Raw genomic sequence first — 16,553 nt, forward strand, 5'->3', positions numbered from 1 at the left:
TAATTAATGATGGTGTTCACTTCGGGGGTGGATTTAGGGTTTAGAATTGGGGGTGGATTTAGGGTTTGTAGTGCGTTTGGAAAATTGGGGGTGAAAGGAAATTGTCCATTTTACCCTTCTTGGAGGGTCAAAGGCTGAAAAGTAGGGCCCTATGTCGGCTCCAACTCAGAAAGTGATGTCACAAACGGAGGGGGATTTGAAATTTGGATTCGGCTGATGCAATTTGGAAGCGCATGGATGATCGTGATTAAAAAAAAATCATGGAGCAAACTAATGTTTGTCCCAAAGTTTGAGGGAGTAAACTGAATTTAGTCCAAAAATTAGACTGGGCTCAGGACTTAGCTGGTTCCTTAGTGGCTAACACACAATTTTTGGCCGATCGGAACTAAAGTCACTAAGTAAACAAAGAAAAATAAAATAAAACGAACAAATAATGAGGAATGGTGGCCGGAATGCACAAGCGAGTCACAAAGTATTCAAAATTTTGATTTGTGTTTAGCAAACGTAAATGCAAATATTTAAAACCGAAAATTCAAAATTGCTTAAATGAAAATGAAGTGTAAAAATTTTCTTTTTGGAAATTTAAGGAAATAATATGGAAATTAGGATTAGGCCATTAACCAATTCCCACAATTAATATAAAGAGTTAATTACTGTTTACTCCCTATACTTATAGGGTTTCGTCGTTTCAGTCCCTGACCTTCGAATTTCACCTAAAAAATCCCTGAACTCTCAATTTCCTCTCAATTGGTCCCTGCCGTCAACTTTCCGTCAAAGACCTCGTTATTTTGCTGACGTGGCATTAATTTCACACTAAAATGTCTATTATACCCTTATTTACTCTTTTTTTAATTTTTTTTTCTCTCCTTTTTTTTTTTCCCTTTTCTCTCCTTTTTATTTAATCCTTTTTTAATTAATTTATTTTCTTTTTTCTCTCACTTTTTTTTTCCCCTTTCTACCTCTTCATTGTTCGTTGAATCAGTGATCTTCCAAAGAATAGACCTCCTCTCTTCTGTACTACTAGTTCTGCACTCTCTCTCTCTCTCTCTCTCTCTCTCTCTCTCTCTCTCTCTCTCTCTCTCTCTCTCTCTCTCTCACAGAGGTTTGGTCCATCCCTTCAAAGCCTCGACCCAGGCGTCATGGCTGCCGCTGCCGATGCCCCCATGACCATGAAAGAGCAGCTCACGGTAATTATCCCACACCCCATTGTCCTCACCCACCAACCCGCCGGCGCTTCCCGTAGCGGTGCTAGATCGACGACAAGGCCCAAGCCCTGATCTCCTTGCCCACCCTCGTCGCCCAATTCCCCCTCGTCTCGCCGTCCAAGACAGTCGTGCAGTGCCACAATTTTGTCGTTTCAAATTCCATGTCTGGATCTTCCTCCTGTGCCCCTCAATTTCTCCATTGAAGCTCCTCACAGGTATTCTTCGTTTCAATCTCAATCTCTGCGAGTTTGTAATGTCGTAATTTTTTGGGGGTTTTTTTTCAATTTCGATGTTATTAATTGCTTCGATTTGTATGTTTTTTTTTTTTCAGTTTTGGTGGTCACAGATTTTTGAGGTTTTTTGTTGTTGTTGTTGAATTAGGGTTTGATTGACTGATTGTGTGATGGTGTGAGAGTTGTGGGTTTGGTGAGATTGGAGGTGGCCTGGTAGTAGGAAGAGTGTGTCTAGTGATGATGATGAGCTTCAGCAGTGTAGCTCAGCTGCTGAATCTGATGATGATGATGATGAATTTGATCATGCTGATTCCGGGGCCGGATTAGATGGGAAACTGGTGTGGAGTATTGCCAGGTTGGGAATCAGACTTGCGGCATTCCTTTCGGTGGGTGTTGCCAAATGTGGCAAAAAATAGAGCTTGCAAATCTTGAAGGTCTGTGGAGATGAGGAGATAGGAGGGAGAGCTGGGAGAAGAAGAGGTAGAAAAAAAAAAACAAAAAAGGGAAAAAAAAGTGAGAGAGAAAAAAGAAAATAAATAAATTAAAAATAATAATTAAGGGTATAATAGACATTTCGGCGTGTAAAAAAATGCCACGTCAGCAATATAACGGACAATTTGGACGGAGTTTGACGGCAGGGACCAATCACTACACCAATTTTTCAATCAGACGACAGTTTTTCACTGTCGTCTGAGTATTGTCTTTGCTGTTGTCTATCTCAATGCCGTCTGATACATGGATCAGACAATACCAGAAAACTGTCGTCTGATAAAATTTAGTACAACAGCAGTTACTACCCAGTCTGTTGTCTGAATACCACAAAGAACAACAGGGGCTTATATGCTTGCTGTTGTCTGAATTCTGTGCCAGACAACAGGGGCTTCTATGCTTGCTGTTGTCTGAAGGCTGTGCCAGACAACAGGGGCTTATATGCTTGCTGTTGTCTGAAGGTTGGGTCAGACAACATGTACTTGAAATTCCCATTGTCTATCCATTATTGATATTATAGGTTTCTCCGAAAAACTGTTGTCTGTTGTTTTGCTAGACAATGACTTTCTCATTCTTTTAGTCCTTAATGTATTATAGTTAGATAGCTCATACAACAGTTTTTGCTAGGCATTTTATGATGAATAATTATTAGACAATAGTTTTTAGCTGGAATAGAATGATCTGAAAGACATTCAAAAGACCGACATTCTGCATATATGGAATCCAAATGACAACACATTCAAAACAAATTCATTTATGTAAAGATCCGATACATTCATCCATATATTCAACAAAGTTATTCCATCCCAACATTAACCCTAACCATAAACTTATACTTGTCCATAAATGTGATGCGCATTAACGTCCTAAACCTCACAAATAAGTGAAAACAATGCACCAGCAGCTTTAAGCCTTAACTCCTTTATGCTTGCTAAGATAACCATATTTACAACATCAACTGGCAAAGCAACAGGCGGATCATCGACCAAATTGCTAGCTGGAATGGCAATATCCTCTAGACCCCCAGTTATGTCCTCGCACACCAACCTTAGACAATAAAACAACAGAAAGTATTAAGAGCTGAATTGCAACTCAGATTTCAATTATTTGTAACAAATTATTCTCCAAATACCCTCGTATTTCTGATATAGATTGTGGTACACGTCCATTAACAAATTGAATCTGTCAGAGTTAAAAATCATATTAAAGAGAAACCAAAATCTCACCCAAAGGTAAAAATGCTTACTGGTTCACCATACCAGACTGGACAATATGAAAATGAAAGGGAGATCACAAATCCATAACTTAGGACATAGATAGCATATAATATTGGATCTAAAGCAAAACTAATGAAAATTGAAAAAGAAAAACGAAAAGTGGAACGAAAATGTTGGTGAAAATAGATAAAGGAATTAAAGCAACTGCCATAGAAAGACAAATAACATTAGAAAGAGTGCAAAGCCGTATTTGGCATAATTCAAACTAGTATCCAAAGCAAAACAGATAGTGCAACACATTCCAATCACATTAAATCGAAACTTACCACTCAAAAGTTACCTGCCAATAGATGATAGCCCAAGGCCCCTTGATCCTAGAAACCACTTTGGAAACACATACTCAAGACCTCAAGATACCACATTTACAAATGAAAAATGCATTACCCTTAACAAATTATCTAGCTTGTCAAGAAGGTTAACAATCTTTTGAACCTCTTCGGTAGCATTGAGACCAGGATCCTTGAAAGCAGCAGCTTCAAATCCAGTAAGGGCCATTTCATAGTTTTCTAGATATTTGTTTACCTGAAATAAGAAACTCAATGTTAACTCGTCTGTAGCATGAGATACAGCTCAATAGGTTAAACATATCTACAAAAGAGGTCTACTGAAAATTGCTCCTCATGATATAGTATAAGATAAGGTCTACTGTTCCAGCTTTCAAGCATCTCAAAATAGCAATTGTAAAACATGGGACAAACCTTCTTCAGCTTCAAAGCTGTCATGTTTAGTTGACAAGATAAAGTATCCCCCGGGCCTTAAAATCCTATTCATCTCTAGAAGATGCTTACTCCCTACAAATGAAAGAATATCATGAAAATGTTACTTAAAGTAGGATTTGAAAATTTAATAAAGAAAAAAAAAATAAAGAATTAGAGGCATGAAGGCAGAAAGGTAATCAAACCATCTGAATGCCAAAAGAAATCCCAAGAAACAGAAACTCAAACAGCAAACCAGATATTCAACTCACAATCACAGAATTCAAAACAAAAACTTAAACTTTCATCCATCAAAACCCAATTCCTGCAACTCCAAAAACCACAAATTGCATTCACTTCAGCAACAGATTACATTAACTGGTTAATGTGATGAATCTACAAACCAGATATAAACTAGCAATAAAATTGCATATAACCAGTCATTTAAGAATCTTACTTAAAAAGTTCAAATAGATTGATGGCGAATCAAGGACAAGATGATATCCTCATGATTGTATTTCCTTTCCAAGAGCTTCCCATGGAGCAGTTTAGCCTTTGACTTTGACAATCATATTGACCTCATCCCTAGTACAGTGACAAGCCTCAAAAGCTGGAATGAGCTAGTTAGAAAAATATTCTCTATTTGGTGTAAAGAATATAAAATTCTAAAGGAACTACATTTGATTGATAAGTTCATAAAATTAATTTCCCAGCAAGAATATACACAGTCACATTTAAGACTGATACAAATGTCAGATCTACAAGGAAATTCAATAAAAGCTTAAAGTAGTAAGCATTTATGAGAAACCAATGCTGCAATCCAATAAAATTAAGGTGACATTACAAGATGCACCAGAGCCCCATTAAGTCTGACAGTTCTCCAAAATTATGAACTTACCAGGAGGGTATACAAAGGGACAAAATCACCAGAAATTAATAAGCAGTGCTAAACAGCAGTCACTTGAACAAAAGGTTTACTTACCTTAGATTTTTAAGGACAATCAAAAGTCCAGCCACACCAGAGACGATTCTGTACTTTGCAATTTCAAGAAAAGTAGACAAATGTCAAAGTAAATCAAGCTTTGCAGGAATATTCTGTATCGATAAAAAAATATGGAAGTTTTAGAAAAATGATCCAGTAAATACAATAGCAAAAAAAGACAACCATTGTGAACCAAAGTACTTTTGAAGATGCACTCCTTTTATTTCATTGTGAGATATATATTCTTGAATGGATAAAAAGAATTACATAACAAAGGATACCATTTTCAGAAATAACAGAAGAATGAAACTAGGAATGTATCTGCTAAAGACTTTAGTAACAATTGCTCTGCAAGAAAAAAAAAAAAAAAAGCAAAGTTAAAAATTTGCATCATCAGAAGATTTAAACATCATCTCAAACAAATAAGTTCAATATGCTTATTCCATACAACAAAAAATAAACCCGGTTGAAAATTGGAATAAAGTAGCACAAATCTGGACAGTATAATTTTGGAGATGCCAAAAGACTTGCACCATACAAGATATGGTATAGTGCAGCCAATGATAATTCAAAAAGGTTCAAAAACCCATGTTAGTTTACTAACTCATTCCACTAAAATTTAACATCCTTTTTTAATTCTAAAAAAATAAATGCAGGTAGAAACAAGTCAACCATTGAGCTCGGCACATGCCTTTTCAGCTGGAGCTAATATTATCCCAGAGTGGTTTGAGAATCAAAGCAGTAGTTCTTCTGTAATGATGATGTTGCCAACAGAGTTAGACAATGAAAGCAAACCCTGGATAGGATATGCTCTGTATGTTTGTTATGAAATTCATGAGGACTTTGATACTAGTTGTGCTTTCAAAGTTATGCACAAGTTTGACTGCTACTTTGATACCAATGAAGGTCGTCTTGAAAAACAAACTTTATCCCACGAGCTAAATGTTATTGTCCCGCCATTCACTGGCCCAACTGGATATTGGTTATATACAACAGCTGTGTGGTTTTCGCAACAAATCAATACCTTGAATGAGTGCATAAGCATAGAGGCTTACACTGTAGCTGATAGACCAGGTGTTGAAATGAAGATGAGTGGTGCTCGCCTCCTATACAATGAGCACGACTTTAAGGGGTTTATCGAAGCAATAACAAGCAACGCTTGGAGACCGTTGAAGTCAAGAATCTCCAATTCCTCTAGTACTGAGTTACCTATGTGGGCAGCGGAATATCAAAGCTGCAATACTGGCTTGACCATCCCGCTGAAAGAACGCCTTGAGTCATTGCCTTTAAAATGCTATGAGGTAACTCTATATATATTGTATATAATGTAATGCTCTCTCCATACAACCCATGTTAGATATGTCGCAGACTCACAGTTCCCAACTTCTCAATTGACCAGAAAATCTCTCATTTGTAAACTAACAATATCAACCACTAACAAGCTAAGGTTAAGATAATTAGCATTCCTCAATGGGCTGCACTCAAGCTGAAACAAGTTACAATTAAGTAATTGACCAAGTAGCATTATTCATTAATCATTATATCTAACCAAATTTAAAGAGGAATCAAGACTGCATCACAGCAAACTTAGAAGTAGAAGCAGCAAAATAAATGAAATTAAATTTCCATATTCAACGAATACCAATTACCAATTACCAAGTAGCATTATTCATTAGAATACGAAGCCCAGTTTAAATCTAACCAGATTAAACGAAGCATTATTCATTAACAATATGCATATTCATTATATCTAACTAGATTAAACGAATACAAAGCCCACATTATACAACTTTCTTCTCTTCAATAGAATCGATACGAAGCCCTGATTATACAAGTTTCTTTTCTTCAATAGAATCAATACGAAGCCCAGATTATCAGTATGAGTGCAGGACAATACCAATTCGAATTCCAAATTTCCAATTCATTTCAATTTTCAAATTCAAATTTCCCAGATTAAGAAGAACAAGAACTTACAGTGAGAGACTGAGGGAGATCCCATCAAGGAGGGAGGGAGGGAGAGAGAGAGGTGTGGCGCAGTTGCGTGGTGCAGAGAGAGCAACGAACGAGAGGCGGAGAGTGACTCATGACTGCCCAGCCGCCCAGCGTCCACCGCAGAGTTACGATCTCCCAACCGAAAACTTAGACCTGAGCTGCTAAAAAACTAGCAGAAAATTATGAATATCAAAAGCCCAAAAAGAGAATTGGAATAGCAAAGAGTTGCATGTTCATCTCCAATCTAAAAGAAACCCAACAAAATTAAAATCTGATACCCCAATTTGGTATGCAGATGAGGGAGAGATGACAGAGAAATTTACCCACTGCAATTGCTGGAGGATAGGCTTTTGCTTCGACATCAACTGGTGTTTTCGGCCATGTGGGTAAAGATCAATAGGGAGATTTCGTGAGAGAGATGGCGAGCTGTAAGCGTTGGCTGTCTGAGAGGAGAGAGGTTTTGTTTTCAATGGAACCTTTATGTCCTTTAAAAAAAAAAGTGGGAAGTTTAAGTTTCGGCAAAAAAATTGAGCGGGCAAACATCAACATGTTGAACCCTAAAACTCTAGACAACATCAATTTCAGTACATTGTCTGAAACAAAGTCACACAATAGACAACTAAAAAACTGTTGTGTGAATCAAAATAATCAGACGACATATTTTTCAACCATTGTATTAAGAGTAATTGCACAACGGAGAAGTAATAACTGTTGTGTGATTAAAAACAATCAGACAACATCTTTTATCCACCATTGTGTTAATCAACCTTGGACAACATCACATAATAACTGTTGTCTGAATTAATTCATTCAGACAACATCAAAAAAAATCAATCATTGTCTAAAATGCTATTGCACGAGAGCAAAGAAAAAACTGTTGTTGGATTCGAAAACTTAGACGACAGAATATTTCTTGTTGTCGTCTGATTAATTCAGACGACAGTTAAAATGTTTGCTGTCGTCTGATATGTGTTGTCTGATTCCGAAATTGGTGTAGTGAATTGTGAGGAAATTGAGAGTTCGAGGAGTTTTTAGGTGAAATTCGAAGGTCAGGGACTGAAACGATGAAACTCTATAAGTATAGAGAGTAAGCAGTAATTAATCCTAATATAAATGTACAAGTATACAAATTATAATTTTAGGGCACCAAAATCCATACTTAGCGCGCACCAATTAGGGCTACCAAGCTAAATTTCCTTACGTGTATTCATATAGGGGAGTGAAATTTGCACTCCCCTTTTTGTAAACCACACTCCCATTTTCTCTTTTATGCATTGAATTTTCCAAATTACCCCTACTATCTTCTAATATTTTTGCTGCCACTCATTTTCTTCACTCACCGGAACTGGCTTCGCCAATAGTCTGGTCTCTGTCCCAGGCTCCCAGCACAGCACAGAGCGCAATCTCCAACAGCTTCTGCCTCTACATCATCTGCTCAATCCAAATACGATGCATTCTTAAGCCAAAACTGGGTAAAACTACAGCAATCAAACTTCAAAAACCAAAGATTTGGGCAATCAATCTCAACCGTGTTCCTGGAATAACAAATGTAAAAATACCCAGGCTCAAGCCTCTTGACCCTAACGTGTTCTAAAATCTTAAATTGTAGTGGTGTCTATAGGAGTCTGCTCGAGTATCACCAAACATTCAAGAAGTAATGGGTGATACTGTAGCTTGGGGCGGTTGCACCATAACATACTCACTTGGATTTTTCATATAAGGTCCTCAATGTTGTTGATGTGGAGGTTGCATCAATTAACCAAACTCATAATTACAACTTTATTACTTGGCAATTCATCTAAATATACGGTTCAGGGCTAGGTCTTAATTATCAACCCTAGCCCAAACAAGAGTTCTACACAATCATAATTAACAAATACGTCTCCAAATATATATGAAATTTAAAGGCAAAGGATAAGAATGAGTGGACTGTGGACAACACCAATAACAACCCCTATGAATTCCTCCAAATGGGTTGTCCCTAGTTTTTGAAGTTCTCCACTCAATATATATACCTATCAATCAAAAGAGGACAGTGAGTTTGACAAGTTTTATGAAGAGCTCTTGGCTTAATTCCACTACGAAACCACCGGGGTTTAAGTGTTCAAGTCTGTGACAGTAGACTGGAAGCAAACAATGTGACCTTTCGGGACACCAAACCTTTTAAATTTGACGGCTGCTTAATTACCTCTCCATGCTTTGCTAGCTGTAGCCTCATTTTATCCCGAAATTCTTTGGAACGTCTGCCATTATATCATGTGGGCTGTATATTCTAGACAATATGCTTCACGTAATCACATATATATATATATATCATTATCTAAAGGGCGTGGACTGTTCATTCGCGTCTCAACTGTTCATTCGAGCTCCAATTGAATGACGCTTTTGCCCTTCTCTTCTTCTTCTAATTACGGGTTGCCATTCTTCTATACGTTTCTAGACGTCTCTATATGAGGCCGGTTTCCAGAAGTCTCTATCTTGAGGCAATATAGAGAACCACAGTTGATCCTTATTAAACCAAGCGTTGCAACCGACCTCATACTTTTCCGGAAATCTCTATCAAAATCGAAATCCAATCTGATAATCCACCGACATCAGCGATTAAATATGATTCATCCTTTTCGGGCAGCCTCTATCCAAATCGAGCTTCATATTCAACCGACCTTGGCCGGGGAATTGAAATCAAGAACAGTAAGAATTGGGTAATATTTCATATACGATTTGCCATCTTGCCATCTTGAATTGTGGGTTTGATGTAGTATTTTGAATTTTGATCGCAAGTCGCTGGGATAGGAAGAAGAAGAAGAAGAGATGTCCAAGATTTTGGTCGACTTTCGGAGCAAAGTTTGGGTTTGTTTCGGAAAAGGTTGCTGCTAGAATTTTGATCGAGTTTGGGAGGAAGCTTTCAATAGGTATGTGTTTGATTTGGGTTCTTTTTCAGTTGTCCAGAATTGTGGTCTTAAGTGAGTTTTTTGTAGTTGAATTTTGTGTATTTCTTCTGTTTTTCTACAGCCGTGTTCTTCGGGAAGCATCTGTTTACACCGACCTCCACTGTTACACCCAAATACCCAAATCGTTGATCCCAATCGTGACACTACCAATTCTTTGGTGTCGTCTACAGCCGTGTAAGCGATACTGACAGAGTTCAGTTCGTTGCTTTTGATCTATGAATTTGGATTTGATTTCTTTCTTTCTGCTCATTATCTCCTCTATTTTCAGGTGAGATGGTTGGATTCTATTCAATCTTGAGCATCAGAGCGCAAATCATCTATTCCATAAAAGGTAATCATGAATCATTTGTTCCTCCCTTTTCGCTGGGCAACTGTTTTATTTTTATTTTTGAGCATGGTGGTTGATCAACAGCGTGAAAAATGTTATTTGGTGTGAGCTTGAGAAATTTGTGACTCTCTCTTTCTGTGTTATTAGAACCAGTGAGAGCTTAATTGTTTTTTGTAGCTTAATTGTTCTGTGTTATTAGAACCAGTGAGGCTAGAGATGTGATGCTTAGGAAGACAAAGGTGGATCAGCATTTTGATTCATTTGATAATCCTTCAGATTGTGAGTGGGTGTGCTCAAGCTCAATGGTAGAATAATACCCCCTTTATTAACGTTCACATAAAGCAAGCAATGGTCACCCATAAGTTAAAGATATTGAGAAATAGGGTTCCACCAGTCAATGTGCTGTAGGTTCAAATTTTGTTAAAAGCCAGATAGAGCATTTTTATATTGAAGTGTATGATATTGGACGCCCAAAAGGGTTGAAAGACAGCTATTTGTGTTATGAGATTTTTGTACTTGCAATTCAATTTGAAAACATTTTCATATCAGAGAAAAGAAAAAAAAAGATCGAAGCTTTCACATGATTGATGATTTGCCATTTTTTCATATATTTCATCTCCCATATTGACTGCACAAAAAGATTAAAGATAATGGATATAATATTAGAAACTGTTACAGATTCTATAAATTTGAAATAAATATACTAAGAATATACAAATGATAATTGTTATAACATCTCCTTATGGTCTTGATGCTGCTCTTATTTGTATGCAGGTCTGCTGTAGGAAATCATATTGTCAAGAAAAATTGTTTTTGTAGCCTGAAGTATGTTGTGGTGGTATTAGGAAGACTGAGGTGAAGATTGCGGATTCTGCAGATATTGAATCAAATTCACTGTTCACTGCAGGTAAAATTTTTCAGCAGTTCATTTTTCTATTTATGGGGCTGTGATGGTTCATGGTTGCTACATATTCCTTTACTTCTCGATCATTTGACTTTGGACTTGGTTTGGTTTATCGTTCTCTTTACAATGTTTGTTTTATTCATTGGCTTATATGTTTGTTCGTTTCTACATTTCCAATCTGTAACCCGAACTTCTGTCGGCTTTGAACAAAGATTACATATACAATGCATCTTAACCATGGTCCAACAATTAGCACTCATTCAAAGCTTAAGATTTTATAAGTAATTGGTCGATAAAGTGAGAATTTTGAAATTACTTTTATTTTGCAGATTTTTCAATATATGATAGTGTTTATAAAGTCAGATTTCTATATGCAGCTGTACCGGTACATTCAAGAATCGGCAAGAATCATCAAGTTTTTCATCAAGATGAGGTGAACATTGTGCCTAATCAGATTCAAGTTTTAATGTAAGGGTAGATATGGTGTATGATGCCTGTCTAAATATACCCTAGATTGCTTATTAATCTTTTATAGTTACAAGTTGATCATGGAAATTCTTATGTACAGTTCTTATAGCAAATTAGTTTTGCAGTACATAGATATGATCACTGAACACTGTAATTTTATTAACATAATACAGGTTCTCTAGCTTGACGTCAAATGCATCTGTATGCTGAGAGTTGGAATGTTTTTGCAAGGTCTGATGGCTGAATTTGTTGGTTGTTAGAAATCAGAACAAGCTTCAGGTTTGTATAACATTAAATCCATAGGAGTTTCAATACGACCATAGTTTGAAAACACATTATCTAGATTGATTTCGCTTATCTTTCAATATAGTTAAACAGTAAATGAAGCTACTTCTTCATTTAGTAATTTGGTGTCCATATACATACGTAACTGTTAATGAGTATTTGACATGACCTTTGAAAACACATTGTTTAGATTTTTTCAACTTATTTTTCAAGAATCATCTATAGATATCTAGGTAAAAGAATTTAATAAATTCTGCTAGAGATCGAGGTGTTGCATTTTACTATTGTAAACTTATGCCAAACACTACAGGTAATGGATGTGAATGACATGTCATTGCCTCTATTTCACTTGCTTATTTTCTGGATGGAAATTGCTGGCATGCTGGTCTTTTTTTTAAGTATTGAAGAAAGTAGAAGAAAAATATAGAATGAATGCACTCATCCTCCAATTCCCAATTTTTCACAAATACTGAACTGGATCCATGAAGTGCAATAATCAATTTATTAATTGCTCACCAGGAAACAAAGGACCATTGACACTGACATTCTGTCAAAACACTGATCCAATTATTTGTATTCAAAACCCAACTGAGATCAGAAACTCTATTTTCAAATCATGCAATATGCGACGTCTCCAACTTTTTAAATCTTTAAAGTTACTTTAGATTTCTTAAAAGAAGAAGATAATAGATGCATAACTTTCCAAGCAAACTTAATTTCTTTATTTACTGGCACAGTGTTGGTAATACCATCACAAATCATAAAACTCTCTTCCATTGATTTTGCACATCTGCTTGAGAGAAGATAATTTTTAACAGTGTATTGCCAGTAAAATAAAGAAAGAAACGTACTGACTTCTCATGTTACTATTGCAGATCTGAATGTTGGTGACCCATCTACTGTGGAGGTGGCTACGAGTTGACCATAGTACGAGTGGTAAGGTATGAAATTTCAATATGTTCTAATCCTATAACTGAAAAGGTGAAAAATTTTAACAGACCCGTTTTCAATCTGCATCTCCTCTTTTAATTTGAATCTAATGTGATGCTTATTGGTCTAAAGTTTTGTCATCTAGGCAACAACCAAGGTAGAACTGAAAAATTGAGGGTTAGAGAAGCTGGTGAGTTGCAATGACCTGCGCCAAATGAGACAAAGCTCAGAAGTCAACAAGTAAGTACTGTTGTATTTAAAACTCAATGTCATTTAAATGAGTTAAGGTGATGAATGAGTGACTTAATTTGATTTAATGTTGTAGGGGCCAGGTAATGTGAAAGCTAATGCAGTGGATTATGAGAGTGTTGAAGCTGATCAACGGAACCTGCTATATAAAGCTAATGAATTAAATCAACAAAATGTGCAATCTAAAACTGCAGTAGTTGAACACAAACAATAGGTAATTAGTTAGGGTTGCTTGATTTAAGGGGTTACTTGGTTTTGTTTTAATAGGAGGTCAATGAAGGGATTTAATGGTTATATGTCTACTTTTCTTTTAGTATTTGCTGGATTGAAAGTATGATTTCTTAGGGTTGCTTCGTTTGGCTCTTGATAAAGCTCATTTCAGTTGTTTAATGCTTATATATGGATGACCTTTAAAATGGTTCATTCATTATTTGATTAATTATTTGTTAGGTCTGCTTGGTTGTTTCTGAGATTAAGTATATAGTTTCAGCTGATGGATTTGGTCCCTTACTTGATTTTTCGTTGCAAGATGGAATATGAAATGCTAATACTACATATAGAATGACCTAAAAATATCCTCTGTTTCTCTTTCACATGGTTGACAAAATTGATTAGACTCCGGACTTTTCTATTTGATTCCCAATTAGAAATGGACTTTTTCTTGAGTTTTTTGCAGACATGAATTTTCTGTTACTATAGCTTATTGGATTTTGGTAATGAAAATAAAATCTTTGGGCAATTCCAATGGACATTGTATCTTTTCTGGATTCTTATATAAATATTAGATCATGATTCAGGGAATGAAGTTATTTTTGAAAGAAGTTGAGGGAATACACAAACAAAAGAATTTCAAGAGGAGACTTTCTGGCTAATTATATTGTTTCATCTATCATACAGGGTGGAGTGGAGAAACTTGGCCAATGCTGCCTTGAAGATATCCGAGATTACAAGCATGGTGGAAAAAACAACTGAAGTTAGGAGAATGAAGGAGGAATTGCAAAGATACACTTTAATTTAGTTTAGAAAAACCAAACCCCCGCAGCATCGCGCGGGAAGGATTTTCTAGTATATATCATTTTGGTGCTAGGTTGCCGGTGTTGCATCCATGCGAAGATGCCCAATGTCGCATTCATGCGTGCCTATCATGGAAGTCTTAATTTTGAAAGAACCTAGACCCCGACAACCTATTTTCCCACATCTTCCACAGACTTCCCTCATTTAAACACATGTATCATGAGACTAATGCTCTAGTTAATCTAGGTCATGAGACAAATGGAACTACAATTTAGATGAGGATGGGGCCCCTAGGGTTTCCTCAACTTCAACTTCGATGGGTACCGTAGGAGAGGTTCTTCCTTTCTTTTAAGGAATATTGATTTTATTTATACCTCTAAATTTGACATTTGGACTTCTTACTTTTTTGAAGTAGCGGTTGACTTTGTAATAATAATAAAATGACAAATAAAGACACAATATGGAAAAATAATATAGAAAATATAGTAAAAGTGATGTACAAAATCGATCTATTTCATTTGTATGATTGCTTGGCTGTGACCTTTAGAGCAACTCCAACAACTTCTTTATAATTTTTGTATTATAAGGAAGCAAAAGTCAAAGCTTTAAGCAATTTTTCTTCTTCAACTCCAACAGATTCCCTATTTTACAGCAATCTCTAGAATCTCCAAATTATTCCTTAAAATTTTAGAGATTGATGTAAATTTAGGGAATTTTGTTTTCTCTCTCCTCACTTTCCCTAACATGGAGATACAGAGAGAACCCTAGAGAGCGAGTTGTTCTTCTTATGCTTATTGTAATTTGGGGTTCAGGTATCATGTTCCCCCCATGTATTCTAAAGTTTCATTAATGATCAAGGCCTAAGGGCAGCTGTGCAAGCCCTCTTTCAAAATGGAGATAGTTATAGGGAATCTGTTGGAGCAAAAGAGACTCATTTTTCCCTAAAATAAAGAAAAACTAAAATATGGGGAAGCTGTTGGAGTTGCTCTTAGTCTTTATCGAGATGTTCAGTTTTTTCATTAGCATGTAATTGCGCATGCTCATGTTCATAAGTTTTCATCATCCGTTTTTTTTTTTTTTTGATCGGATCATCATCTTTTTAATGAACTTTGACTACTCCTTCTTGAGGTTTAACATTAGTTTTAAACTTTTAACATGAGATGCAATTATTCTCCCATTCTTCAAAGAAGGGTCGTTCCAGAAACCTAGGTTTAAATCAATTGCCATCATCAGTATCTAGCAATACCTATCCATAATTATGCCAGACCCTCAAGAAAAGTTCTCTATCATGTGGTGGTTGAAGCGTGGGAGTGGAAGGAGTACCCGTTGGTCGCTTGAAATTCAGTATTTGTGTTGAAGCACCCTAAGTTTGGTGATTTTTTTTTTTTGATCAAAAGAATACTTCAATATTAATAATGAATTGAATACAATGAGTTGTGGATCAACAATCTACAAAAGCACACCGATATGGTGACCCCTGCAAAACATTGACCCAACTAGACTTCACACTGGAAATCCATACTGACATACTGATGAAGCCAATCCGGCCCCGACTCTAAACAAAGTAACTGTTTGAACCCAAAATGAGCATTTTGGCCTGACAAGGCATGTCTTGGAGAAATTGAGCCAATGTTAGTGGCTCAAGCTATATACTGTCGATAAGTTCGAAATATATTATTTAGAGGCTAAATAAAGCCTACCTGCAGAATTATGGAAGATTATGCGAGCTGCAAGAAAAGGAAATGATGGAAGCATGGAAATGAAAAGTCAACTTTAGCACATTTTCCTACTTCGGCTAGGAGAAACCGAGCTAAACAAGGAAAGAGAAGCGGCAGACTAACTAAACGAAATCCAAATGAGCTAAAATTTTCCAGATTCATTCTAGACATACCAAGTATCATTTCTTATGAATAGTGAAAGAGCTAGTTTGGAGTGGAAAACCTTCAAACAATCAGTCCAATTTTCTGAAGGGCAAAACTGGAAAACCGGACCTGTAAGGAGTCCAGCAGCGTTTCCGGCCCAACCACATGGAAGTAAGCTCTGAAATTTTACCAGAATGATCTACACTCATGGTGGATCATTTTATATGAAGAAGTTGAAGGCCCATTCTGAATTCTTGGTGGAGATATAATTGAAGGAATAAAGGAGCAGAAAGTGACTCAAAACCACTCCAAAACTCATCATTTTCAATTCCATTAGTGCTTAAGTGCCTAACCCACCATAATTCCATTTAGTGCTCCATAATTCCATTTAGTGCTCCATGATTCCATTAGTGCTTAATAGGAAAACCTATCATGATTCCATTAGTGCTTAAATGGAAAACCCATCATGATTTGTTTAAGGCCAACCACTATGGCTTGGTAGCCTATATATAGAGACTACAACAAGTAAGAACACACACAACTCATCAATTAATCTCTACGATTATCCAAGCCTCTCTGGAGCAACCCCTCTCCTTCTCTTACCGGTGACCACACTCCAGTCCTAGTCTTCTCAGGAGCTGACTGTCAGTGTCACCAAACCCTCTGTCAAAGTGCTTCGGTCCTAGTCT

General features: G+C 36.5%; 2 long non-coding RNA genes across 13 annotated transcripts; one reads left to right on the plus strand and one right to left on the minus strand.

The window, feature by feature from the left end:
• Positions 1–2,655: 2,655 nt before the first annotated feature.
• On the minus strand, positions 2,656–7,364 carry LOC133734113 (uncharacterized). Of its 3 annotated transcripts, none has more exons than XR_009858087.1 (7): positions 7,197–7,364; positions 6,856–7,042; positions 5,163–5,229; positions 4,882–4,929; positions 4,357–4,509; positions 3,903–4,230; positions 2,656–3,726 (listed from the first exon to the last, which is right to left on the minus strand). It is a non-coding gene; the product is annotated as an uncharacterized LOC133734113 (long non-coding RNA). The 3 variants fall into 3 exon arrangements; XR_009858086.1 differs by having other exon boundaries at positions 4,357–4,484; positions 7,197–7,363; XR_009858085.1 differs by having other exon boundaries at positions 4,357–5,229; positions 7,197–7,363.
• A 1,945-nt stretch (positions 7,365–9,309) lies between these two features.
• On the plus strand, positions 9,310–14,038 carry LOC133732951 (uncharacterized). Of its 10 annotated transcripts, none has more exons than XR_009857415.1 (11): positions 9,310–9,564; positions 9,655–9,785; positions 9,886–9,998; positions 10,093–10,155; positions 10,927–11,059; positions 11,386–11,489; positions 11,698–11,803; positions 12,685–12,750; positions 12,872–12,979; positions 13,065–13,202; positions 13,886–14,038. It is a non-coding gene; the product is annotated as an uncharacterized LOC133732951 (long non-coding RNA). The 10 variants fall into 10 exon arrangements; XR_009857416.1 differs by having other exon boundaries at positions 9,310–9,575; positions 9,667–9,785; positions 11,434–11,489; positions 13,886–14,036; XR_009857418.1 differs by having other exon boundaries at positions 11,434–11,524; positions 11,707–11,803; positions 13,886–14,035.
• Positions 14,039–16,553: the final 2,515 nt, after the last annotated feature.

The sequence above is a fragment of the Rosa rugosa genome, chromosome 2 (assembly GCF_958449725.1).
Source record: "Rosa rugosa chromosome 2, drRosRugo1.1, whole genome shotgun sequence".
NCBI classification, from domain to species: Eukaryota; Viridiplantae; Streptophyta; class Magnoliopsida; order Rosales; family Rosaceae; genus Rosa; species Rosa rugosa.